General features: G+C 37.4%; 1 long non-coding RNA gene across 2 annotated transcripts; it reads left to right on the plus strand.

Annotated features, from left to right (window-relative positions):
* The first annotated feature begins 32 nt into the window (after positions 1–32).
* LOC143659779 (uncharacterized) lies at positions 33–27,331 on the plus strand. 2 transcript variants are annotated; one of them, XR_013163722.1, is made up of 5 exons: positions 33–117; positions 20,317–20,412; positions 24,114–24,193; positions 25,407–25,570; positions 26,951–27,331. It is a non-coding gene; the product is annotated as an uncharacterized LOC143659779 (long non-coding RNA). The 2 variants fall into 2 exon arrangements; XR_013163726.1 differs by lacking the exon at positions 33–117 and adding an exon at positions 872–992.

A 27,331-nucleotide genomic window follows, 5' to 3' on the forward strand; every position in this document is an offset into this window, starting at 1 on the left:
ATGGGTATTTATTAGCTTGCAGTTTAAGGCCATGATAATACCCACATCAGGTATCATCAAGGTGATGGTTTCTTCCCAAAGACGGGCTGTCAGAGATCCTTAGGTCTTCTGCCACAGGTAGTGTCTGATGGTCTCTCCTTTCTCTTTAAAATGTCATTGATTTCTACTTCTTGTGTCTACGTGTTCCTCTCTATGTCTTTGTCTTTCTCTACACACACACACACACACACACACACACACACACATTCATTCCAGTTATAAAAGATTCCAGTAAGAGAATAAAGGCCCAACCTGAATGAGGTGAGTCACACCTTTCCATTTTTTGTGAGCCTGTGTCTTTTCCTAGACTTGTGCTTATGGGTGGCCTTAAGGACTCCCTCATGTACTGGAATCCACATTATGTCTTACAATTAATAGTGCTTTGCCCCAGACTTCTTTGTTTCTTATCCTGCTTTTGCTGTCCTACAAGCTGCCTCTGCCTGCAGTGTGAATTCTAGAAAGTTGAGCCATAAGCCAGTGTCTGGTTCATTCTTTGAGGTTGCCTCCTGATAGACAAGCAATGACACACAGGCACACCAGTATATACATATAGGCTACTCTGCTCCCTCAGGAACAGGGCTAAGGATCAACAATGGGAATGCAAACTGACTCCATACTGAACTGGGGAAGAAGTGGTGGAGGGATTAGCAAGGGCACTATAAGTTTCTCCTGCCAGTTTTAAGATGTGTATTCTTGATTTGACATTTGCCCAGTTACTGCAACCCTTTAACTGTTTTTCAGAGTCTGAAGAAGGTGGCTGTGTCAGTTATTTTCAGTTGTTTAAAGGTTCTATGGGATAAGAACCCTGGAGCTCTCTATGTCACCATCTTAGTCAACCAGAAGTCCAATTCTATGCTTTTTAAATTATTATTATGATTGAAGTCTTCAGGAATAATCTTAAGCTCAGATCCCAGAGTATCTTCCATTTGAGAACCCTTAAGCCTCAGTTGAGAGTAAGAATTATTGCTGATCATTAACATCTGGTCTTATTTTTATCCCAGTCTTATTTTTTTCCTTACCCCAATATCAATTTTAAATTTTATTATTGTTGTTTGCTTAGTTAAATACTAAAGGTTCCATAGAGACAATTATTAGGGAGATGTCTTACTTCCATAACTCCCTTTGTGATTAGTCCTTTATTTAGACTTCTTTCTACTTTTCTTCTTTCCTCTCTTCTCTCTCACTCTCCCTCTATCTCCTTTTCTCTCTCTCTCTATTTTCCTCCCCCTCTCTCCATCCTTTTTTTCCTTCCTGTCTTCCTTCTTTCTTTATTTCTTCCATCCATCTCCCAATTTTTCAATCTTCCTTCTTTCTTTCATATAATAAACTGAAAAGCAAAGAAATAGTGGTACTTTGGGTTAATATACTTACACAAATATATGTCTGATATAGGATTAGAAAACTGTACCTGGGCTGTCATTATAAGTAGGCACATGTAATTGAGACAGGTGATTCAATTACTCTGGATGATAGTTTCCTCATTCCTCATTTCACCAATTTTTCTTGAGGACCTCCTATGTGCTGATATATGAGAACACAATAATAACCAAGAAAGAGGAGCATCTGTAAGAGAGCAATTGCTCCCTTGTAACTTTAATTCTTTGTCAGAGATATTAATATCCATGATTTAATTATTTCTATGCACTGTGCTGAATCTTTAAGCATAAAATTGTGAAATAAGGGCTTTTATGTTAGCCTAGAAAGTCAGGGAAATTTCCTCTACATAAGTGACATTGAATCTGAGATCTGAAATATGATTAGGAGATTTTTAGGCAAAATTATACAAAAAGGAGAGGCTGTTAGCAGAGGGAATAGGATGTCTAAGAGCCTAAGGCTAGCAGGAGAATGGCTTATAATTAAGGCTCTGAAGGAAGACATTTGTGCTTAGAGGGTGGAGAAGGAGAGAAGGTGAGGTAAGTGAAATGAGGAGTGGGGTAGGCCTGGGCTAGATTATGCATAGTTTATAGACCATGTTAACAATCCAAACACATCCATTGATAATAAAGGAGTTATGGTTCTTCTGCATCCAAGAGTTATTTGAGTGATATTACAGGGGGGTTAATACTAACATCATCCAAAATCATACCTCTAGCTAGTTACGGTTTTGGAATATTCCACTGTAGTTACAGAAAAGAGACTAGAAGTAAGGAAGCCATTCATGAAAGCTTTTTACTGTCTCAGGAATGAAGTAATAGAAATCTTGGACAATATATCTCTCATAATAATGGGAAGGGAAATAAGTTTCAGTTGTGAGTGATATTAAGGAATAATTAGCTTCTTGAACTAGAAAGAAATGCCAAGACCATCTAACTCTCAGGTGAAAATAAGGTCCAGTTGCCACTTGGTTGGTTCTGGCTGTCTGAAGTACTGGTTAAGCCACATTCCAAAGCTACAATAAGGTTTAGAAGGAAAGCATGTCCTGGTTTCTATTTCAGCAAGGTAGGAGAGACAGGTGTTATTAAACTTATTTTACAGACGATGAAAGTGTATAATGGATAGAGCTAGCTAGCTAGATGATAGATAGAAGACTTGTCTATGGATCTCTGCATACAAGCATTGGCAGAGCAGAGGCTGGAACCCAGGAATCTTGATTGCTTTCCAGTGTTGTCATCGAGTTTTCTAACATCAAGTGCAGAGTCCATCACCCCCTCTGCAAATTCTGACCCTGCTCTATTCCTTTGACTTATTAACCACTGTTTTCTAACTTTGCTCAAGGAATTACCTCAAGAACTTTTGAAACTGGAGATGATGCCTATTGGTTAGATCTCTGATCCAGTCACTCATCTCAAACAAAGGAGTACCTCTCTTATCTGTTTTGTATATTGAAGCTCATGGGTAAGATTTAATTTGAAAAAAGGATTCTGAGGGTGGTTGACGGTGGCTCAATGGCAGAATTCTCACCTGCCATGCTGGAGACCCAGTTCGATAGTGCCTACCCATGCAGAAAAATAAAAAAAGGGATTTTGAGGCTTTAAAAAAATGAAGTAAAATGACTTTAAGTGAAGGCTATGTAGCTATATTCTCTGATCCAGAACTCAGTACAGAGAATAGCACTTAAGAGAAAACTGTTAAGTTAATTAGGATACCTAGTCTATTGTTAATGAATTTTATTATTCTTGGGAACTGTAATGTTTCTGATCTTGATTTAGGCTCTGGAGATTGGAGGTAAATGACTTATCCCTTCCCCTAAAGTGTCAGAAAAGACATTGTGGACCCCATCCTGCAGCTGATCCCCTGCACTTTTCTTCTCTTACATAAAAGTGATAATAAGCCTTAATTATTAAGACCTGGTTGGGTGATGAGCTTGTCACTGCTGCACCTAGCTATGTTTGTTTTGCTTTTGGGTAATTGGGTATTAACTCTGTTTTTTTATTTAACTATGATATGGATCTTCTCATTCCAAAGCCTGAGTTCATTGCTTCATTCATTCATTAAAAAGGTAATTATCAAAGGCCTATTACATGCCTGTCACTGCAGCAGGCTCCAGGATAGTGAAGTGATGACATAGTCAGACAGAGATTCTACTCTCATGGATGGAAAGGGCAACCTGGAGCACATATTTATAAGTATTTGGTTGACAGCAGGCTGAAGTTAAAGATAAGGGAGAATAAGTAATAGAAGATGATATAGACAGTAGCCAGATAGTAAAGAGCCAAGTCGGTGTGGGCTTTGGTGACTTTGACCATTGATGCTGGCACTGGAGGGCTTGACTTTCATGAGAAGAGAGGAATGGTCAGATCGAGACTGTGCTCCTTCTGGACAGTATAAAGCAAGATAGTCAGGTGTAGAGAAAGCAGCAGGCAAACAGTTTGAAAGCTTCTGATACAAGATTGCACAGAGAAATGATGAGAGTGGTGCTGGAAATAATTATGTGGATGCATTAGAGATATATTTTGGTACAGAATTAAGATTCATTGCAGAACTGGACCTATCTGAACTTATACTAAGAGTGGCTTTTTTACACATGCACAAATTTTTGCCCACAGCACTCAGCCATGGGCAGACACAGCTACACAACGTTTTGCAGTAAAATCACTTCACTAGACTTGAGTGAAATTTGTATTTTATTTCTTGGAAAAGAATTCCCAGCCCAAGCACATTAGCCCTTTCCCTTTCCTTTTAACACATCTTACATTACACTGCAGACCCCTTGTCTTGCAATGAGGTCTATGCAAACCCTAAATCAAGAGTTAAGAGCAAGTGATAATAAAAGGTAGGGATGAAGTAATTCCAAATTTTAAGAGCTTTGAGGCTGATCACATATCCCAATTTGCCTGTAATAGTCCGTTTTCTTCTGCTGTCTTAGTGTCATTCTTATTTCCTACCACTCTGACTCTCAAAGTTTGGATAACAGTTTATAAGGCCATCCTAACCTTGAGCTTTTGTACCTCTCCCTTTAGTTCTTGTATCTTTCTTTTGAGTTTCTTTCTCAGATAGGCTCTTACTCTTCTTTCGATCATGCATTTCAAGCTTACTGAGTCCTGGTTCCTTTCATGTCTTCTCTTTATTGAGCTTTTCTTTTTTTTGCATAGTCAGGCACTGGGAATCGAACCTGGGTCTCCTGCATGGCAGGTGAGAATTCTGCTACTGAGCCACCACTGGTGCATTTTATCTTATTTTATTTCTGTTCTTTCTTCCTTTCACACTTGATACCTAGCCTTCTTCCAATTAAATTGCTGTACTCATTTGTTGCTCTTCTCTAACTCTGCATTTATTCTTTCTTCGCCACCCTTCACCTCTTTCACAGTCTGTACCTTCATCTTTCTTGCTCCCTACCACATTCTCTTCATTCCTGCTTCTTATCTGCACTCTTGTCCTAGCTACAGCATCTTCATCTGTGTCACACATGGTGGAATCTAGTAGAAGCATTCCTGAGGTGACCAGTTGCCTCAGTTTACCTCTGGCTCTCCAGATGTGGACCCTGGAACAGACGTGGACTCAGAGGAGGATGAGTAATGATGAGGAAATGATATTTGCCACAGCTTGCTAGCTAAAGAGAAAAGTTTAAAATAGGATTTGAAAAGCAGGGGTGGTCCAACCCCAGAATAGATGCCCTCAAAGCACTGACGATTTTAAAATTTTATTCTAATTGCTAAAGGGTTGGGGTGAGGTTACTCATACTTCACCACAGGCTTGCCCTCTTTCCGGAATCTAATCACAGAGCAGCATCACCACAAAAATAGAAATAGTTCCTGTATCTATTTGTCATCCTTTAGGATGCAACTAATCAGAGCTTCCCAGAGTGATAGCCAGAGAGCAGGGGGCACTAAAGTAAATTTGTTGATGCCACACAGTGATAGAGTTCAGGGTTAGAAGGGAAGACAGGATTGGTTCTATGACTTGTGGTGAGGCATATGACGGAAAAGGGCTTGCATCCTCCTAAAATGTGAGCAAGCCTGACTCTAAACTCCACATTCTGACCCAGGAGTTGAGGAGGCAGGCAGGACCTTCTTATCAGTAGAAAATGAGGGGCTGAAAGCTGACACAGGCCACTTTCAATTTCCCCAGAGAACATAAGGGACGAAGATGACACCGATGATAACGAGTAGTTTGGATTTGAACCTAGACTTCCTGATTCCAAATCATGTGCTTTTTACTGCAACATGCTTCCTCATTTAGAGCAAAGAACTACAGACAAATGTCATCTGAAAATCAAAAAATATTAGAATGGAGAAGACTTCAATGACCTAAATAAGAATTGCTCAAACTTTAATTTGTGAAGGAGTCATTGTTGAGTGTTGCCAAAAATGCAGATTCTGATACAGTAGGTCTGGGTGGGACCTGATTTTCTGCATTTCTAACAAAGTCCCAGGAGCTGCCACTTATCTAGCACCCCAGTTTGACCAGCAAGGACCTAGAATGCTTCCATACTTTTACAGATGAGGAAGAGGCGTCAGGGGAAAGGGTGGCTTATGTAAGATCAGCGTGTGAATTGCTAACACAGCTAGAGTAGATCAAGGGAAGAAGCAGTGGATTTTGTGTGTTTTGTTTTTGTGTTCTATTATGCTCACTATTACTAGCTTTAAAGTAAGGCCTAAATTCAAATAGCAGTCTGCCACATGCTAGCAAATTTTTAACCTCTCTGAGCCTCATTCCCTTCATCCGTGAAATGGGATAAATAATGCCTCAACCTCACTGTTTTTTTCTGAAAAGTAAATGAGACAATTCTGTAAAACAATTGTCAACAGTGTCAGGCACATACTATATATTTCATAAAATAGTCTTCTTTTTTTCTTATCACTATCATCTGATACTCAGGTAAAACTAATCATCAGAATTGTCATAAAACACAACAACATAGGTTACTGAGTATTGAATACTAAGATAAAGCCAATTGTGCTGGTTTGAATGCGTTACGTACTCCAGGAAAGCCTATGTTCTTTTAATCCAATCATGCGGGAGAAGATCTATTGTAGGTTGTGAATTTTGATAAGGTTGTTTCCATGGAGATGTGACCACACCCATTCAAGATGGGTCTTAATCCACTTACTGGAGTCCGTTAAGAGAGTTCAAGGATAGAGGAAGCTCAAACAGAAATGGCCTGGGAGATAGTAAGCAAGGACCCTCGGAACCAATAAGACCCAGAACCTAGAGTGAGCTGAGAGAGGCTAAGAGATGAAATCCTGCTTTGCCCTGGTGAAGCTAAGAGAGGACCCACAGATGCTTATAGAGAAAAATACCTCCAGAGACACTAAGGGAAGACCCTCAGGACGCAGAGATAAAGCCACTGGAATCAGAAGCTGAAAGCAATGTACCAGAGCATGGACCAGCTGATGCCAGCCAGGTACCTTCCCAGCTGACCAAGGTGTTCCAGGTGCTGAGGTATCATCTCATCGATGCCTTAATTGAAACATTTTCATGGCCTTAGAACTGTAAATTTGAAACATAATCAATCCCCGTTGTAAAAGCCAATCCATTTCTGGTATACGGCATTCATCAGCTTTAGCAAACCGAAACACCAATATATCTTTAAAAAACTTCCCCTTTCTGCAATTTAACAACCAAATATAGCCAAATTTCTAGATTAAATGTTTCTCATTTTAAGGGCTGCAACTTATGGTTGTGCAAATTGAACTCTGGGACCACCATTTAGATCAAAATTATTGCACAATTATATATTCATCATGACTTCCTGGCGGTTAGCAGTAAAGTATTTGCAGTAAGGGGTGCCTTTTCAATTTTGCATGAAGGACCTTTGGAACCAGCATTGTCTAACCTGCTAGATGTGATTCCCAGAGGAGTTCTTGCCTAGCATTGCTCTCTTTCTGCTCCATCTATCCTCAGAGGCATAGAATAAATAGTCTCTGAGAACCTTATTAATCAAATTCCCAGCTTGTCTTCACAGATCAATGTAAAATTTGATTATGTCACCACCACCACTCACCTTGTTTTTTCTCAATCAGTTCTGAAAAAAGATGGCCATTAACCACAGCTGATTATAACGAGTAAGATCCATCAGTAGTCAACAAGGGTGGGGCACCCCCCTTACCTCTAGTATGAAGTCAAAATGTCACATACCTTACCCACATAAACCATGTTTTACTTTGCTAGCTGCCAGAATGTAATATACCAGAAACGGAATGGCTTTTAAAAAGGGGAATTTAGTAAGTTGCAAATTCACAGTTCTAAGGCCAAGAGAATGTCCCAGTTAAAACAAGTCTATAGAAATGTCTGATTTAAGGCACCCAGGGAAAAATATCTTGGCTCAAGAAGGCTGATGAAGTTCAGGGTTTCTCTTTCAAGTGGAAAGGCACATGGTGAACACAGTCAGGGTTTTTCTCTCATCTGGAAAGGCATGTGGCAAACACGGGGTCATCTACTAGCTTTCTCTCCTGGCTTCCTGTTTCATGAAGCTCCCTGTGAGACATTTTCCTTCATCTCTAAAGGTCTCAGGCTTGTGGACTCTCTGCTTCTCTTGGCTATGTCATTCTCTGCTCTCTCAGAATCTTCAGCTTTCTCCAAAATGTTTCCCCTTTTGTGGGATTCCCATAAACTAATCAAGACCCACCCAAATGGGTGGAGACATGCCTCCACCTAATCCAGTTTAACAACCACTCTTAATTAAGTCACATCTCCATGGAGATGATCTAATTACAGTTTCAAACATACAATACTGAATAGGGATTAGAAGAAACAGCTGCCTTTACAAAATAGGATTAGGATTAAAACATGGCTTTTCTAGGTTACATACATCCTTTCAAACCAACGTAAACCATAATACACACTGTACAGAAATTGCACATATGTAAAATGGCAAAATAGTTTTCTCACAAAGGTTATGAAGAAATATTGGACAATATTAGAAGAGTAGGGCACTCAATAATAGCAAAATTCTGCCCTCAGGCACAGAAAGATCTCCCTATATGGTGTCCATGCAATGCAGCATAATATTTTATTAATTGAATATGCATTATCCCCAAACCCCATTGGAGAACTCTAATAAGCTGGACATTATAAATTCTAATTTGTATTACAGTCAACCAACATTCTGTGGTCTTTACTATAGTTAGTTATTTCCACATAATCTTTCATTAAGTCTTACAACAACTTTGTTGGTTAGGCATTATTATCAGAATTTTACCAACAATGAAATGATATCTCAGAGAAGAAAAATAATTTGCTTAAGATTACCAGCATAAACATTGTAGAACCAGGATCCTAGACAAGATCCCTAGGATTCTTCTTTCTTTTATTTATTTTTTCAAGATTAGGGCACCCTGGGGACTTGAGGGGACTCATCAGGGCCTGGATGGGTGGGTCACAGATGTTCCAAGTTCTTTCCTATGGTCCAGGCCACCTGGCACCACCTGGCCCTATGATCAAATGCCAGGTGGAAAGGCCACCTCATTCCATAACAATCAGAGCCTGGAATAAAAGCAGTGAAGCAGGCAGCTACCCTTTCCTGTGTTCTGTTTTCATTGCAATTGCTGCTGAGATAATCAGATGTTTGTTCCAAGTGATAATTTCTTATTTGTTTACCCTGGCCATTTGATGCCTAAGCGAGGCTGTGCCTGGCAAGATGAGAATTCAGCAGGGTAGCTGGTGACATCTGAGAGTGGGGAGGCAAAATTGGCACGAAGAGGTATATTCAAAGCCAGCAATAAGCAGCAGGTAAGGTTTGGATATTTCCGATATCTAAGAAGGCAGGGAGAGTCCCAGATCCTAGGCATTTACTCTGAGAATTTAGGGCTCTATTGTCAATACCAGAAGGAGCACTGGATATAGGCTCTGAAAACCTGAAGGGGCCTCTTGAAGTCCCTTAGCCTCTTTTGGTGTTCTCTACCTCATCTATAGAATGGAAGGATGACAAACAAACATCATTAAACTAGAAAATTTATTCATCCATTTAAAAAATACACATTTATTGAGTGTCCTTTATGAGGCAAGCACTAGACTAGTTGCTGAGGGAAAATTGGAGAATAAGTCAAACACGTGGTTATTCACATAGAGCTTATAATCTTGTGAATATAAAAGTTAGTTAACAAATTATTTTTGATACAATGTGATAAAAATAGAGTACTATTGAAATTCTCTTCTCTCTTGACTTCTAGTATGACAGGGTCTTCTCCATTTCCCTTACTTCATTGGCCTCTCCATATCATACTCCAAAGACCCTGACAATGGCCCAGAATGCCCTGAGATCTGCAGCAACCCCCCTGACACTTATCTCTCATCTTATCTCTTCCTACTCATCCCCCTTGTCCCCTCCACTCACTCAATTCTGGATGCATGACCCAAGCCTGCCAAGCATGAATATCTGCCTCAGATACGATATGCTTTCTTCTCTGCAAGAAATGCTCTTACCTTAGGAATCTACATGGCTCAGTCCCATCCCTTAGGCTTCTGCATAATTTCATTTTTTCATAGTGCCTTTTCCTAACCATGACATTTAAAAATGCAATCCTGTACCCACACACACACTGACCCATTCTTTGCACTACTCTTTTTTTCTCCAAAATCAGTTACCACCACCAGATGTATTTTAATATAATAAAGTAAGAGTAAACTAATAAGCAGAAACACACATTCACTGAGGAGAGGGATCTGAGTTCATTTGTAAGCTGCTGGAATGCAATATAACAGAACTGAAAAGGCTTTTAAAAGGGGAATTTAGTAAGTTACAAGTTTACAGTTCTAAGGAAGTGAAAGCGTCCAAATTAAGGTTCCAACAAGAGGTTATCTTCACTCAAGAAAGGCCGAAGGGGCAGGAACACCTCTGCCAGCTGGGTACTCATGTGGCTGGCATCTGTTGGTCCCTTGCTCCCGGGCTCCATTGCTTTTAGCTTCTGTTCCTGTGGGGGTTCCTCACTTTGCTTCTCTGGGGCTGGCTTTCATCTCTTGGCTTCCCTTGGCTCTCTCCAGGTTCTGGCTTGCTTAACATCTCATGGCAACATCTGCTGGACTCCAAGCAACTTCAAACATCTGCGTCTCTGTGTCAGCTCTGCTCTGAAGTTTCTGTCTGCTCTGAGGCTTCTGTCGTCTTTGTCTCTCTCTAAAATGTTCCCTCTTTTAAAGGATTCCAGTAAACTAATCAAGACCCACCTGGAATGGGTGGAGTCACATCTCCATCTAATCAGAAGTCACACCCACAATTGGGTGTGTTACATCTCCATGGAGATAATCTGATCAAGATTTCCCAGCCTATACTATTGAATCAGGATTAAACATGGCTTTTCTGGGATACATAATACTTTCAAACCCACACAGAGTCTTTATCTGTTTTCGTTTATTATTGTATCTCCAAGCACTGATATAGGACCTGGCACAAAGTAGGTGTTCAAAACATATTTATTGAATGCAGATATGAATGAATGAATGAATGAGTGAATGAATAATTGATTGTTTAACAAGAGGACCAAAACTTGCTTGGAATCGATAGGAATGTTAAGGTGTTTTCAGTTGTTATATAGCTTTTCTAAGGTATTAATAACCTCAAACGTAATTATAATTACTATTACTATTAGTGGAGGTAGCAGGTTGCTGTGGTGTCTGCTTTAAGTAAATTGATTCAATTTCATGCTGACTGCACTTCCCTTTCCCCCATCCAGGGCATAAATCATTCAAAGTGATAAAATGAATTTTCTCAGATGGAGAAAATACCTTTCTCTCTTATGTACATTATGCACAACCAAATGTGACTCTCAACCACTTTTGACAATATGACTAAAATATGCCATGCCCTAACAGGGATCATAAAAGCTAGGGGAAGTTTATTAACATTTGCATATATTGCAGATATTCCCATGTACATTTTGAAAAAGATATGCTATGCATTTGATCAGACTCAGAACAGCCACACAACAAAGGTTAATCTTATTTTGCATCAGCCTCATTCATTCCAAGGACAGTTCCAAAACACATTACCTATATTTAATAAGCTGCACAATGCCCTTGTGAACTGGGCACAGATCTCAACATTATTACACAAGGAAAAATAGTAGTTTGTTTTAGAGATGAAATGGCCAAGTTGGGAATGAAACTGGGTTCCAAAATTGTCATGGAAACATTATTTTACACCTCCTGGCAGCACTGCTTTCATTTTCAAAAATGCACAAATCAGTTGGAGGAATGATGGATTACCCTTTGTGATACCTATTTGCGTCCCAAATTATGCCTTTTAAATTGTTCTGAGATATTGATCTGGTACACCTGCCCAATAAACAGACAGTGTAGCCTGGTGCGAGGACATCGGTGATGGATAAAGGATGAACAGATTTCAGTGTAGTTCTATATCACAGCTAAAACCTTCTGAACAATCTGCTTACGACCACCTCAATCTATAGCCCCGGGCATCCAAAAGAGGGAAAATAAACAGAAACCAAAGGAGCAGTTAAACAGTAACATCAAATAGGAGCATTGCCTGGAATGTGTATCTCGTTGGAATTCAAAACTCAATCCTATGACTTGATTTGCCAGATGATCATAGACAATTCTGTTTCCTTACCTGTAGAATTGAGATAGCAAAACTGGGCTTCATTTTCTAAAAAAGGTGAAATGATCAGATTCAATCATATATATGACTGTATTTTGAAGATTAATGAGAGCTGTACAATTATTATGATAAGTGCCATATCTAGGGTAAAAGGGGATATAGCAAACATCATTTCTGAAACATTTTTTGCTCAAAATGATGTGTCAGAACAGTATTACAGAAAATTTTGTTCATAAATATCAGTCATTTTCATAGGTCCATACAAACTACAGTGATCCAGGGACACTGCTAGTGCATTTATTCAAAGCTGATGCTAACCTTTAAGGGAGATTCAAGAATCAGGGTTACAGCGAGAACATGGCCAAAGAATAGTTTCTTGGATGAAATAGCTGCTCTTTATTTTTTTTTCTTTGTATGCTGTATGGCGGGGTCACATTTTATTTTTTCCATGTGAGTATCCCCTTATTGTAGCACCATTTGTTGAATTTTTGTTTTTCATTTGTTTTACTTGTTTTTATGTTTGTTTGTTTGGAAAGTACATGGGCTGGGAATCAAACCCGGGTCTTCCGTATGACAGGCGAGAAAATATAGTTAATTTTTATAAGAAAATATATTTTATTATGGGATTACTTTGTGTGTTTAAAGCCTTCATTCATAATATTAAATGCTACCTATTAAAATGTTAGCTTAGATTTCAAAAGAATTTCAAATCTGTAATATATTACATTTTAATTAGTGTTAATATATGTTTTTAAAACACAGCTCTGTGGAGAAATGTTCCCATGGATTTTTAAACTAAACATCACTCATAAAATATTTTAAGTAATGATTGGACTTGGCCTGATGGATTATTGTGCTGGTTTGAAAGGATGTATGTCACCTAGAAAAGCCATGTTTCAATCTAAATCCCATTTTGTAGAGGTAGAATAATTCCTATTCAATACTGGATGTTTGAAACTGTAATCAGATCATCTCCCTGGATGATGTGATTTAATCAAGAGTGGTTGTTAAGTTGGATTAGATGACACCATGTCTCCACCCATTTGGTTGGGTCTTGAGAAGTTTCTGGAGTCCTATAAAAGGGGAAACATTTTGGAGAGTGAGGAGATTCAGAGAGAGCAGAGAATACTGCAGCACCATAAAGGAGAGAGTCCATCAGCCAGCGCTTTGGAGATGAAGAAGGAAATGTCTCCTGGGGAGCTACATGAAACAGGAAGCCAGGAAAAGAAGCTAACAGATGACACCATGTTTGCCATGTGCCCTTCCAGATGACAGAGGAAACCTGACTGTGTTCACCATGTGCCCTTCCACTTGAGAGAGAAACCCTGAACTTCATTGGCCTTCTTGAACCAAGGTATCTTTCCCTAGATGCCTTTGATTGGACATTTCTATAGACTTGTTTAACTGGGACATTTTCTCAGCCTTAGAACTATAAACTAACAACTTATTAAATTCCTCTTTTAAAAGACATTCCGTTTCTGGTACATTGCATTCCAGCAGCTGGCAAACTAGAACAATTTATATAGCAATCACTCTCCCAGTAATTCAACTCTGATAGTTCAGTATTATCACAACTCCTGGCCTATTGTGATCTTAGTTTTTGTGAATGATACTATTTCCTTCTCCTCTACTTCTGTGCATTGGGAGGAGAGGAAAAGTTGGGAAACCCATTTTTCCTGTATCTACAGAGCAGATGCCATCATATTTAGGGGGAACTCAATAAATTAATCTTTCATTGAAGCATAAAAAAATGGGTTCAAATAAAGAATTTATTTTGGGGGAGAGTTATCTTTTAAACATAATTTTAATTGTTTTATTTTGAAATATTTCCAAACTTACAGGACAATTACAAAAGTAATTCAGACCCCATAGAGAGAACTCCAACATGACCCTATCCTCCCAGATACCTGACTTAACATTTTGCCACATTTAAACTGTGTCATTCTAACTATCAATCAATTTATCAATACAGCTATCTATCCATTTACTTATCTGTTTTCCTGCTTATCTTTGTATTTATCAATATATTTTCTGAATACTTACAGTACAGGTTATGTACATCATGTTCCTTGAACACTTAATACTGCCATATACATTTCCTAAGAACCACTTATGTACCCACCTTAAGTCCAATTATCCAGGTCAAGAACCTTAACATTAATTTAAATTTAACAGTCTATATCCATTTTTTGTATGTTCCAATAATTTTGAATATTCTGTCTTCCCTTGAGAGATTCCATCCAGGATCATGTATTGCCTTTAATTGCCATTGTCGCCTTAATTGCTTCTTTTTGTTTGTTTGTTTTTAATTATGGAAACTATATACAACATAAACTTTCCCATCTCAGCCACTCCCCAAGCATGCCATTCAGCAGGATTAATCACATTCACAGTGTGGTGGTACCCTCACCACCATGCATCAATAAAATATTCTCATCATAAACAGAAAACCTATGCCCTTTATACATTAACTTCCCATTCTCCATGGTCCCTACCCCTAGCAACTTGTGTTTTAATTTCTGCCTCTATGAGTTTACAGATTTTCTGACATAGTCTTTCTAGTTGCCATGAGGCTTAAATTTAACATCCCAAATGTATAACAATCCCGTTTGCTTTAATACCAACTTAACTGCAATAGTATACGAAAACCATGTTCCTATATCTAACTGTACTCCTACTTTGTGTATTTCTTGTTCCAAATTATGTGTTTATATATTACGAGTCCAAAACCACTGATTTCTCATTACATTTTATGCATTTGCCGTTTAGATCCTGTAGGAAGTAAAAAGCGGGATTATAAACCAAACCTACAATAGTACTAGCATTTATATTTACTCCAGTCATTACCATATCTGGATGTCTTTATTTCTTCCTGCAGCTTCGATCTATTATCTATTGTCCTTTCCTTTCAACCTCTCTTTAGCATTTCTTGTAGGGACTGCCTAGTGACCAACTCTTTCAGTTTTGCTTATCTGAAAATATATTAATCTTTTTCTCATTTCTTAAGAAGAGTTTGCTGAGTACAATATTCTTGGTTTGCAGTTTTTTGCTTTCAGCACTTTAAATATCTTATCCCTACTACCTTCTCGCCCCCGTGATTTCCAATGACAAATTGACACTCAATTTTATTGAAGCTCTCTTGTATGAGATATGTTGCTTCTCTTTTGCAGTTTTCAGAATTCTCTCTGTATCTTTGGCATTCAGTAGTTTGATTATAATATATCATGTTATGTGTCTATTCAGATTTATCCTGTTTGGAGTTCGTTGAACCTTTTGGATGTGTATATTCTTGTCTTTTGCTAATTTGGGGAAGATTTCAGCCATTATTTCAATATCCACTATTCCATGGCTATAGTGGCTTTTTATTTTTTGCATGAAAATTTCTGGCCAAAATATTCACCTATTTTGGTCTACTATTAAGGTCTTTTCATCACCAATTAAATGTTTACACTCTTCAAAATTAGGTGATTATAACTAATCATGTTAAGAACTCATCTGGAAAGAACATAGTAGAAAACCAAAAAACATTGAGACCCAGCAGAAGATACTCATAATATTTATGGAGACATTTGTATTTTGATAAATAAGTCCTGGCAAGTTAAGTGTATAGATAACATCAGAAGAATTAGAGCCATTGAAAAGGACAGAGTATTGCTGATTTTGAGATAGTTGGAAATCAATAATCCTAGTGAATGAAAGTGACTCTGAGTAAGTATTTGTAAAATTATCCTTATTTCTTTGATCACTGCCCATTAGATCATGTGCAAATACTACCAGTGGTAGTCATTCAGAGTCATTCAGCCTATATCCTATATTATACATGCACAGTACACATCCTTTTCATATCTGTGGCATTTTTTAGCTTACCAAAATCCAACACATATGAAAACTTTTTTTCTCCATCATCAGCAGAAACTCCCCATGAATAATTTCAGAAAGTAGAAAACTTTAAAACAGCTTAAAAAGTGCAAGGATATGTCTAATAACAATCTCAAATAAAACCAACCAACACTCTTTGGAGAAATGGACTAGTTAAGGACTGAGGCAGGACATACTCAAGATGAGTCTGGAGCATCTTGTAGTAACAGAAAGTGTGTAAGTACTCAAAAAAAAAAAAATTTCAACCCAAACTCCCCAAATGACAGACATATGTCAAAGGGACAAAGAAGCCAACTGAAAAGCTTCCACTGGTCAAAGCTGGAGCAATCTGAGAAGCAACATATACAAAGCCATATTGGATCATAACCCCAAGTATAAAAAAAATAGCCATGAGTCCACAAGGATATAAGTAAATAATTGGATAAATACATTAATGGTGAAGAAGAGACAAATCTACCCTGCAGAAGAATTCCAAATCATTGTGTATATACTCCACCTTCAAGGAAATGAAGCATAACTTCTTAATTCTTAAGAGTCGGTTTTATATAGCAACATCCTTCCAAATAGCAGAGTGTGGAAGAGGGGGTGGGGGTGGGGGTGGGATTGTAACTTAACAGTGTAGAAAACTGAGAAACATTGCCTCAGCACGATGAACACAACAACATCAGCAGGGATAGTTTACACTGACAGAATGTACCCCTCACATGATGTGAAGAAAATGCCACTTCCCTTCTGTGGTTTCCTCGCATTGGTCAATAACCCCCAATCTACACTTGAGAGAAACATCAGACAATCCCAATTGAGGAACATTCTACGAAATACATGACCAGTACTCCTCAAAACTGTCAAGGTCATCAAAGAGAAGGCAAGCTTGGAAACTGTCACAGCCAACAGGAGCTTCAGGAGACATGATGACTAAATGCAATATGGTAGCCTGGATAGGATCCTGGAGCAGAAAAAGGTAAAAACTAAGGGAATCTGAAGTATGAACTTTAGGTAATAACAATGAAAGGGACTGAAACCGACTGGCATTTCACATATTAACCTTATGTACTAGCCCCCTAGAACTGCCCCCCCCCTGGTTCCTGGAATGCGGAGATATAATTGCAGAGAGTCCCTTTTATCTAATAAGCAGACTAAATAATTTTGCTGTGCATGCACTGAAAGAAGGACCATGAACTTAAAGCGATCCTGGAACATAAAATACCTGCCAATGGAATTGAAGTGAGCAGGAACAACAGGTAAAAGAAACCCCAGACCCAAAAAGAAAGGGAGAGGTTGGGCCATTACAAGTTCCATTAACACAATGGGCCCCACCTATCACAACAAAGGACCAATTAGCAGAAGTAGTTAGCTAGCAGTCTTTAATTTAAATGTTTGAAGAGCTGATAGCAGTAGTTAACCTTCATTTGCTAATGTAGTTATTTACTAGTGAATCACCATGTGCCAATATCCCAAACATACTTGTCTCCACCTCCCTTTGTTTGATTTTAATAAAAACCCATGTTTCTCTAGTTCAGAAAGGCAGATTTGAGACTAAATCTCCTGATCTCCCCTGGCTTACACTGCAATAAAGATTCATCTTTTTTCCCTGATGTCTCCTTGTCTCTTCTTGGCTAAGACTTGCCTTTGAGAGGGTCCACTTTAATTTTTAAATAATCAATATTGGTTCAGTAATTATAACAACTAAGAAAGAAGCTAATAATAGGGGAAATTGGATGCAGTGTACCTGGGAGTTCTGTGAACTACCTTTGCAGTTACTCTGCAAACCTAAAACTCTTGCAAAAAAATCAAGTTATTTTTAAAAGTGCAAAAATAGGCCACTTAAAAAAGCTATACCAAGATATGCTAGTTATCTGCAGATCCTTTCCTCATTACACATCACAATCCCTTTTCAATATCCTGTCTCATCTATCTGCCTCTAGACTATTGGGTGACAGAGGTCTCTATAGGTTAATTAAGTTGTTCGCGTGTGCACAGGCGCGTGTGTGCTAAGAATTTGCATTTGTGTGTTATATACTCTTTATTATTATTATTATTTTAATTTTGACCATTTCACCCTTTGCCCTCCATTGTGCCATTACAAAGACTTGGGTAAATGGGAAAAAAACAGCTGGACCTTTTGGCAGCCTTTATTATTAGACCTGGTATTGAGTAATCTTTATCACTGTGCACATCAGCTAATTAATCTGTGCAATATCCTTTTGACATGACTATTTTCACTCACTCATTTTATAGTGTAGCAAACTAATAGCTAAGTGATTTTTTGAATCCTCCACAGTAAATTCATTAGGGTGTTAACTAAATTCTCAACCCCAAAACAAAAGAGGATGTTGGACTTAGAAGCAATCTTAAAAACTTTCGAAACCTTCCCTTTCATATATTTACAATTCCTCATACAGCATAGCTAATGGATCATTCCAGGCCCTCTTTGAATATCTCCCAGTTGAAGAGATTCAGTTTCTCATACAGCAGCCCATGAGAAAGGGTCATTAGAAATAGTAAATGATCATGGAAATAGAAGCTTCCATCATTATTGCTTCTATTAGAAAGCACTTCATTGGAGTCATCTGAAATATGCCTCCCTATGATAACTTCAGCTCTTTTAACTCCAGTTTTATCTTTCAGAACAATGCAAAATAAATCTAATTTTGAGGGAGGGAGAAATCATAAAAGGACAATGATCTACAAAGAAGACAGTAAGACCTCAGTTTCATTTCTGGAGCTATCACTAAAGATAAATAAAGATCATTTTAAAAGAAGAAGAGAACTTACATCACTAATTGAAGAACCATACCAAGACATATTAATACAAAGATCAATCCCCAGAAATATGCTTATAAATTACTGAATTCCAAGGAAGGAAGGGAAGGGAGGGATGTCATAAAGGGGTAGATGGGAGAGGCCTTGAGTTTCATTTTCAACCTTTTGTTCCTATTGGATTTTGTACCTTTTGCACGTGGTCAATGTCTTAAATGATTTAAGAATTGGTTAGTTAGTTTAAAAATTGTTTCAGGAATTGTGCATTGTAAAGGTAATAGACAAACATTTGGAAAAGTACACAGAACTAAAAAGAAGAGAGAAAATCTTATCCTATGATTCAATGTCTTGGCCATTGGTCATATTTAGATCATTTCCATCCAGTTTTTGATTAACTGCAATCAATTTCTATATGTGAATTTTATCCTACTTTATTGACAACATTAATTTCATATACAGCTTTTTTTTCTTTTTATTACAAATTCATTATACATATTTTGATAGGTAGCTAATATTTCAAAATAATGTGTTATAAAAGTTAATATTTCATTTGTTATGGGATTGGTTCCATAATACTTTATCTGTGCTTAGTGTTATTTCCTTAGAATAGATTTTGAGGGGTGGAGCTCAGGAGTCAGAAAGTTCGGGCATTTTTAATATATTTGTGAAATTGATGGCATTTGTTTATAACAAAGGTCATGTGTGAATTTATTCTGGAGATGCTCAAGGCTGAACACTGGTAAAACAGAAATATTTTATTGGCATTATGGACTGTTTGCAAAGTACCTTTCATACTGTAAGCCTAGGGGGAAAGAGAAAGAGAATGAGAGAGAGACTTAGAGCAAAAGAGAAAGAAAGAGAGAGAGAGAGCAAGCTAAAACTTACCTTCTGTGTGTCTGCCATCTTCTGAATAAGTACAAATGTTTTTGATCTAATTCAAGCTACGAATATCTGAGTGAACATCAGAAACTCTTAGTAAATAGATATGTATATGTGTATTTGTACAGATACATAAGTAATGAGTGGCCAATTTTTTAAAAGATGGTAAAAAATGTTTAAGTTTTTTTTTTTTTTTTCGCATGGTCAAGCACCAGGAATCCTGGGTCTCCAGCAGGAAGGCGAGAACTCTGTCACTGTGCCACCACTGCCCTGAGATAAGATTTTAAAAAGCAAATTGGCATGCCTTTTAAATATAAATTATCTTTCAGAAATTTCAAGCATTACATATCGCATTTGTCACAATGAGGGAAATATATCTTTCTGACAATGGTGCACGCATATGTTTTTATGATGTATTTCATAGTCATACTTGCAAATTTTACAATTTTCTACAGAAATTGGAAGTCTACTAATATAGCAGTGGGCCTTAGGCATCTTTAGGCTTATAAAAGCAAAACTGACCAAAAGTTTCACATGGTAGCAGTTTATCTACATTATCTGAATCTTGTTTCTACATCTACAATGTAAGAAATAATTACACCTTCCCCAATGGATATCATCCCTTTCATTTCTTTGTTTTTCTTTAATAACATTCTTAAAATCTAAAATATCCCTATTGTCCTGAAATTGTCAATCCCCCTTTGCAAAACTGTTTCTATTTCTTCTCTTCAGTATTATTAACTTGAAAATATAATCTGTGAGAATGGTTTATGTAGCAGCTAAATACAGTTCTCTCTCTGTCTAAAACTCACTTTTCCATCTGTCAGGGCACGCCAATGTCTGAAATCTTTATTGTGACTCCTGCCATGATTCATCCATCTCTTTCATGAAAAGCTTTCAACTAATTCAGCAGCCATCAGCAGGTAGAGTCATTAAAACCATAATTTTATCCAGTACCTTTTTGCAATCATCTGTCCAGAATTTCATCTGCTATTGCACTGCCCAGTTCCTTAAACTTAATAAGCATTTCCCCAGGTTGTATCAAAACTAATTGTTTTCAAACTAACTAGATTGGATCACCTCCTGATCTCTACCTCAGTATAGATGATACCAATATATTCTCTACTCCTCTGACTGCTATTCATTAGTGAATAGATGGAAGCTACAGATGATAGCAATTCCCAGTGCTGTACTTCTCTGTTTGAGACCCTCTGGTGAGTCTCTTAATAGACATGACACACTAGGATATCACCATATCCTATTATTGCCTTTCTCATTGGAAGCAGGTGGCATTGGCATATACTGACTGTTATCTAGGCTTCTTGCCTGGGCTTTATTCGAAGTAAAACTTGTCCCAGAAAACAGACCACATTGAGGGAATAGAAAATTTAAAATCTGCTGCATCTTATGCTAAAAATGTTTTTGTTTGGATATGATGCCATCTTGTTTTCTAAACTTGCCCTTTAATATCCCACTGGGAACAAGGCAGTCATGATGTCATGGCATGTTTAACCAAGACATTTTATTTTGGTAGAGAGTAGTAAAAGGGATTGGAACATGTTTCCCCATTTTGAAAAAACTACAGGGTCTTAGCCACAAGGAAAGGGGCCCCTGTCTTTGTCCACTCAAAAATATCAAAGAAAAAACATTAATTGAAAGACCAGATAGATTCATACAAAAAAAGACTCCTATCTCTTGTCAAAGGATGGAATGCTATGTGTAACTGAGTGTTGATTGCCATTGCAATTATCAGGCAATAGAGAAAATAGAAACATTGACTGTTTTTTTTATGCGTGTCCTGAAATATCTATTCTAGAGTCATTTGAAAAGCTTAAGTCCTTTACCATAGAGGTATTGCCCAATTTTGGAAGATTCTAAAGTAGAAACAGGCTTTTGACCTATGATGAGTAACTATTTTCTATAGTGGAGCTTAGTTAATATCCCTGACATATGGTACTTTTTGTGGTGTTTACATATATCCCACCTATTTGGTCTTCAGCATAAACCAATACTCATAATTCCCACTTCACAAATAAAATATTGAAACATTTAAATGAATCTCTCAATGTGCAGCAAATTAAGGGAAGAATCAGAATCAAAACCTACATCACTTGAATCCTAGCCTTGGATTCATTTTATAGTATTGGCATATATTTGAATTTTTTATTTCTACATTCTCTGATGGTTTAAGAATTATTGATACTTTTGCTTTCATGACAATTTCTCATAAATTTCCAAAGATAGCATTCATTAGATATATTTAATATATAAATAAGCAATGGCCATCAGCAAGAATTTGGGTAAAGACCTACAAAACCATTGAGTGGTTTTGTGTAGTCACCACTGTTGTTTGTATTTAGGTTTTATCACATAGAAACGATTACTTCCATTGAGCTTTGACTTCCATTGAGTCCTTTTAACTTTGGAATTCAGGCTGAAACCACAAACTTCAATGTCCTAAACTTATCTTCCATATAAGATTTTGGAAATTTTCCTTGAATAAATAACATACCCACTAATTAATTCAAATCAGACACTCTCAGGCTTTCTGCTTATAGCTATAATCGCTTGTTCTCATAGCTACAACCTCTTAACCTTACACATGGAAAGATTTAAGAAGCCCTGATTCTGTTCTTAACCTTAATACTGATTTTTCTGGAGTTTTGCTTCCCATTTGTCTGTTGATGAGGTTGGATAACATATTTCATATTAGTTAAGATAATTCTGAACTCTGTAAACACAAATCCAGAATATGTAATGGACTATCAACATAGACATTTTCTTCTTACTCAAATAAACTCAAGACATAAATATACCTAATTGTTAGATAGCTCATTGGTATGGATTCTTTCTATGTTATGCTTCCATCATTGTCAAATAATGCCTTCCAAAGGTGTCTTGCTCATTGGCATGAAAAGGAAGGGAAATGAACATGGAGCATCCTACACGGAAGAGGTTTAAGAGCTCAGCCTAGGGTAGCACACATCAGTTCTGTTCATGTCCCACTGGCTAGTGTTCGATCACATGAATACATACAGTGCAAAGAAAGCTGAGAAACATGTGGTCAGAAAGAAAAATAAATTAGTTTGTTAAAGTCCTAATATTCTGCTACAATAGCTATAAAGTTTCTCATATTACATAACTTTAGGATATATGGGATTGCATAAAGTATTTGATAAGGTACAGGGTTTTATTTTAGCTACCTACAAAACAAGATCCTTTTCTCCTTCTCTATTTTATTGCCCCTTAGGTATATCTCTCACTATTGGAATTATAACTAGTCATATTGTTAAAAACAGGCTCCTTTGACCTGAATCAACTTCAATTCCTGCAATCAGCCAATCTGATTCTATTATCATCCTCTTAGCTACTATTTTTTGGTTGCTCAGTAGCTGACAAACCTTTAGGGATTCTTATAAGTTATTCTTAAACACATTTCCCTTGGATTCTATGGATTTTAATTTTCTACCTTTCCCTTCAGGCAGTTTCTAACTCATTCTGTTTTTTTCTTAAAGTTTATCATGCTAGCACTACCTGATATGATCTCCAGTGAAAATGTCAAACTTAATCATATAACCATAATTGTGCCTTAGTTTTGCAACCTCTTTGAATGCCTCTGATGACACCAGTATTTTACTTAAGACTAAGTCAAGAATAGCTCCCTGTCTTTTAAGCTTTAGCATGAACTCTTCCCAGAACCAATTGTTTCTGACACTGTGGAATTAGTTCCACAAACTATGCCCCAATGTGACATTCATCATATCCATTTTATTGCAACCCATTGTTTTCTCAACATTTTGAATTTCCCATCTCTTCTCATTTGTTCATTTTCTTTGCCATGGGGATCATGATTTAGTGGAATAATACATAACTGGGTTAGAATTCTTGCTCTGTCACTTACAGGATGTCTGACCTTCAAGATGTCATTTAACATTTATGAGACTCAGTTTTCTCATTTGCAAAACAAAAAAGGACAATCATATCTACCCAATGGTGTTATTTTGATTATTATATGAGATAATGCATATTTAAAAACCAGTACCTCTCCTGGAACACAGTAGGCATTGAATTATTTTCCCCTTCCTACTTTTTCGTTCAAGAGGTGCATAAAACTGAATTCATAGATTCAATTTCTTTATGTCCTATGGTAGTACACCAAAATTGAATATAGCGATGAAAATAGGGTGAGACATCCCAATATATTAGTAAGTTTGGCAGGGTTTTAAGGAATAATTTAGTATAATCGCTTACTTACAACTGAATGCAAGGACCCTTTCTATGAACTGTGGGGAACACAGAGATAAGTCTAAAGGTCTATGCCCAAAATGAGTTTATAAATTATAAGGGAGAATAGGGGTTGGACAAAAATTTTAAGAGGAAGTGTTTTTTCCTGATTAAGGAGAGGCAAGTGGGACTTCTTGAAGAAGATTATATTTTATATGAGCCTTGAGGAACTAATAGGAGTTGGGCAGAAGGATCTGGGGGTGGGAGACATCTAAACACATACATTGTTAACTCAAGATTTAACTCAAGTGGGATTATCTGGGGTTCAAATTGTGTACTTTCTTGTGATAGAAAAACTCTTCAACATTTCTTCTATTCTTCATCAAAAATCCTTTTGCAGAGAGAGAGAATAAATGGAAATTTGGCATCCTTATTAAAATCATCAACATCTCAAAATTCATACTTTTACAATTGACTCAGGTAAGCATTTTTCTGAAGATTTTTCATCCAGGGATGATTAGCTCTTCCCCTTTACTATAGCTATACTGGTTATAGCTGTACATATTACACTTATGCATCTGTCTCCACATTGGGTTTGGATTCATTCAATTATTATTTATTGAGTATCTCCTCCATCTCATGTATTCCTCTAGGAGCAAAGAGGCAGAGATTTTGCTTCCATAAGGGTACATATTAATGTAAAGAGACAGATGATAAACACAATGAAAAAAACATTATAGGGCGGGCCGTGGTGGCTCAGTGGCAGAGTCCTTGCCTGCCATGCCAGAGACCCAGGTTCGCTTCCCAGTGCCTGCCCATGTGAAAAAAATTTATATATATTATACAGCATACTACAAGACAGTAAAACTCAGGAAACCACAAAGTGGAATGTAAAGGTAATAGAGCATGCTTAGGGGAAGTAGGTAGTTTAAATAAGGGCGACATTCATCAGACCTGAGGAGGTGAGAGAATCACCCTGATAATCTCGATGGAAGGAGAATTCAGGCAAAGAGGACAATTGCAAAGGCCCTAAGATATGACTGTGCCTGATGTATTTCCAAACAGCAAAAAGGCAAAACAGCTTAGAGAAAAAAAATGAGCAAAGATGAACATAGTAGGACGTGATAAAGTGTTACATCAAAGCAATAACATAGTGATGGCAATGGACAGGTGAGTAGGGCCTTCTAGGTGATTCTAAGGACAAAGGCTGTAATGTGGAACCAAAAAGTGTTCTGTACAAAAAAGTGGCACAGTATGAATTACATTCTGTTTCTTGTAATGCAATTAGATTGGTGGAGAGAGGAAAGGAGGTGGGCTGGAGGACAATTATAGAACTATAGCAGTCTAGATGAATTGATACAGACCAGGTGTATTTTGAACATATCGTGAAGGTAGATCAAATGAGATTTGTGACCTATTGAATGTGGTGGTACAAGAGAAAAAGGAGATCCAAGGACAAACCCAAGGTCAGAGATATTATCAACTTAGATGGAAAAACTTATGGGAACAGCAGATTTGGAGTGACAGATTAAGAGTTCAGTTTCGAGCATGTAGATTTGAAATGGCAATTTGACATGTATGTGGATATATTGAGTAGTGAGATGGATGCATGTACTTGAAGTCAGGAGAAAAGTATCAGTTAAAAATATAAATTTGGGGATCATAAGCCTCTAGACATAATATTTTTCTATAGGGCATTATAGGAGATCACCAAGAAATTGTTGATTAAAAAAAGAGAAAATCAGGGACTGAGCCCTGGGAGACGAACATTAAGAAGTAGGTAAAAACAAGAAGAAGGTGAACCCAGGAGGAAATTATGAAGGAGTAGCCAGTGAAACAAGAGGAGAATCAGGAGAGGTAAGTACATAGGAAGCTGAATGACAAAGTGTATGAAGGAGCAGAATAGATAAGCTGAGTCAGATAGCTATGAAAGTACAAATAAACTGAGAACTGAGAATTAACCATTGGCTTTATAACATGGAAATTCTTGGTGACCTTGACACAAGGAGCTTTAATAGAACGATGGAGGCAGAGACTGGACTGGAGTGAGTTTGAGTGAATGGAAAGAGAAGAATCAAAAATAGCAAGCATAAACAACTCTCCTAAGGATATTCTCTGCTAAGAGAAGCAAAGAAATAGGGCAAAAATTAGGTCTTCTTCATCTTCCTTTGACAGAATTTTCATAGCAACTAGATTTGCTAGACACTAACAAAATGGTTTGGTATGAATGAATAAAGAAAACAGAGAATATGTCCACTAAATTAAACTCATTTAGCTCCAGGAGAGTATTTGGTTAATGCTTTTTCCTTAGTGCTCACACTCATTCAATATCCCCATGCTGTAATAAGTTCTATCTTTAAAATAAGTTTTTTTTCATTCCCTGATACATGTCTTTTTAAGATTGTCATTGAATCTCAAGTACCTCATACAATTGCCTCCTAATTGATCTCCCTGTGTACACTCTCTTACAATTCTAGTCCATCCTATAAAAACTACCTGATAAATTTTTCCTCAATCAGGGCAATCACACAATGTTTCCATATTGCATGGGTCTAAGCTTAAGACTCCCATCTTCACCCCATGTTTCAGCCTAATAAAACAGTGCTGCTTCCTGTCACAGAAATACCCTATGATTTCCCATCACCATACTTTAACTCATTATGTTCCTTCCAACATAATCTCTTTTCTATGCTACCCAAATTTATTCTTTAAGGAATTTGTTACGATGACTTTTCCCCAAAAAGTCTTTACTGATTCTACAAAATTTTCAAAACCCCATATACCCATAAAACTTTTTTCTGAACTTTTCTGTGTTCTTTTTTTTTGTTATTAAGTAGCATGTGTTATGTTGTTTGCATATTTTATGAACAAAATATTGCTACCTCACTTATTTTTTTTAATTTTTAAGGATAGATTTACAAATTTGTTCATTTATAAAGATAACAATCAAGGAATTCAGTTTCTCATTTGCTTACCAATCTTCTTGATTATCTCTTCTTCAACCAATAACAACCTAGGCTGTGATTTATAACAGAAAAATCTAGGATTGCAAACTTTAAGAATTATGGCATATGTTCTCCTAATATAAGTCGTAGTAATAGTAATAATTATACTAACTATATTAACAATTAACGTTGAGCACTTACAACATGTCAAGCACCCTGCTAAGCACTTCAACACTAAGTCTGCCTCTAGATGGCCTCCAATATCTTCATTTCCTGATGTTCATTTCTGCAGACCCCTCCTGCACTGAATAGAGCTAACTATGCAACCAATAAAACAACTGCAGACATGATGGTGTGTGACTTCTGGAGCTAACTGTTAAAAGGCATTAGGGCTTTCACTTTGGTCTCTTTTGGATCACTCACTCTGGGGCAAGCCAGCTCCCATGTCCAGAGGACACTCACATAACCTGCGGAGAGGACCATGTTGGAAGGAACTGAGGCCTCCTGGCAATAGCCATTACCTATTTGTTGGCCATGTAAGTGAATCACCTTGAAGCAGATCTTTCAGCCCAGTCATGAACCTAGATGACTGCAGTGCCAGCCCTTATCTGGCCTGCAAACTCATGAGGGACCCTGGACAGAACCACCCTGTTAACTCTCCAAAATTCTTGGC

Source organism: Tamandua tetradactyla, chromosome 2, assembly GCF_023851605.1.
Source record: "Tamandua tetradactyla isolate mTamTet1 chromosome 2, mTamTet1.pri, whole genome shotgun sequence".
Taxonomy (NCBI): Eukaryota; Metazoa; Chordata; class Mammalia; order Pilosa; family Myrmecophagidae; genus Tamandua; species Tamandua tetradactyla.